The sequence below is a fragment of the Seriola lalandi genome, unplaced genomic scaffold (genome assembly GCF_002814215.2).
Source record: "Seriola lalandi dorsalis isolate HSWRI2012SDOR001 ecotype SW California unplaced genomic scaffold, Sedor1 jcf7180002054868, whole genome shotgun sequence".
In the NCBI taxonomy this organism is placed as follows: domain Eukaryota; kingdom Metazoa; phylum Chordata; class Actinopteri; order Carangiformes; family Carangidae; genus Seriola; species Seriola lalandi.
Genome location: NW_019525421.1, coordinates 34,719 through 36,740, shown reverse-complemented (window position 1 = coordinate 36,740; position 2,022 = coordinate 34,719).

The following is a 2,022-nucleotide window of genomic DNA, read 5'->3' as shown; positions in this document are numbered from 1 at the left end:
TTGTTTATATCCCACACTGCTGATGGAGCTCTGACTCTCCTCTCCTCTCCTCCTCTCTGCATTAGACTATCTTGGTATAAACTGACTTTTTAAAGATGGAGAGATGCAGCATATTTTCCACAACAACCCCCCTCTACTGCAGAATAGTAGTAGTAGTGTGTGTGAAGGGTGTGCATGTGTCTGATAAGCAGCTAAGTAGAGTTTTGACACCGAGCTTCTGTTTATTTGACAAATTAACAGGCTGTTACATCCACATATCAGGAAGTATGTTATCTTCTATCTCACTAAAGACAGAGGAGATAAGAGGTTTTTAAACTTTAGGCAGAATTTATTTTCAAAACATTTCAAATTTGTTAATATTTTAACACGTACTTTTGCATGTGTCTGTAAAATTTTCCAGTCACTTAATCAGTGATCATTACACCAGGTGATTACAATTAACTGTGATTAGCTGCCAGAGCAACAGTGCTCTGAACTGTGAGGACAAGGACTATAAACCAGTGTGTTACAAGTCGACACAACATCTGCTCATCAATGATATTTTTTCCAGTGACAGGCTGTTATTAAACACATTTCTTCATCTTTTAATGAGCTGCATAGTTTTTAGTTGAATTCAGAGGTTGTGTCCCACATCACTGCTGCTCTTTAGCCACAGGGATTATTTTCTTTCTTTTTTATCACATAAGAAAAAGCAACAGTTGATTTCCCTCCTCGCTTTTCTCATTATTTTGGAATATACATCTCACACAGTAATTATCCTGTCATCTGCACTTCCTGGTTTCTAACAATTTTCAGCTCCACATGAAACACAACATCTTTCTCTTTAAATGAATGTAAAGTTCTTTCTGTTGTTGCCTCACACTTTTTTATATGCTTTATTTACATGAGTGTGTGTGAGCCAGTGTTGCAAAAGACAAAGGACAAAAAATTTACAATGTAAAATAAAATAAAAAAATTAAAAGAGAAGATGCATAAACCAAACCAACCTTGCTGTGTAACCAGTCACACACACACACACACACACACACACACTCACACACACACACGCACACGCACACGCACACACACACTGATGACCTGTGAAACCATCTGAAACTTTACTTCATGACACTGCAACAATGTCAATGTTGCAGAAATGTCTAAATAAAAAAAGTTGTTTGTCTCCTTGACTCTCATCTTTACTTAAAAATAAAAATATCAATATGCATGTATCTTCTCAGCTGTGAGTGTAATTTACAAAATGAAACACATTAGCATATTTTCTCCACATTGTTAAAGAGCTGATGCAAATCAGTTAAAATATTCATGTTGAAATTTGTAAAAGTCCCACGTGTTCATGATGGCTCTGTCATTTTCATGAAGTGCTCAAGTTCTTCTGTGTTGTTGCCATCCAACCCACTTCAGTCCAGCAGCGTTGAAGTCATTTGTTCTCGCACAGAGGCTGAACTGGGCTGCTTCTCTTTGTCAGAGTGAGGTGAAGAGGCTGTATGATGAGTGTTTTTCTCCTGGCTGCTGGTTGAAATGTCTGTGAAGTGTCTTTTGCAATCCATTCAGTCCATAATAAGCCATCTCACATTCACTTAAACCTCCAAAGCGAACTTACTGGAGGACACACATTTGAGTGAAACAAGCTTCAATCAACAAGAAATCCTGAAATATGAAACGTTTCAAACACGCAGGCTCAGTTCTTAACATAGCTGGAATTTTCAAAACTGTGTCACGGTTCATGTACAATGTCTGGAGAGCTGCATTCACACAAATTACTGCATCTTATTGTATTAGGATTTTATACCAGATGCAAACATGTACTTTTCATTGCCTTTAACACTGTTTTCTGTCTGATGAATGATGATGAGCAGCCTTCATCAGCAGTGAATATTAACACCGACATATATGTCATCTCATCAATCATATTAATTGGAAAACATATCATCACATGATTAGATTAGATTAAGGTATCTGTGGAAACCTCTGCATCTGTTCTCTCTAACTTTGTCGTGCTGTTTTGTTTTTGTTTTAACA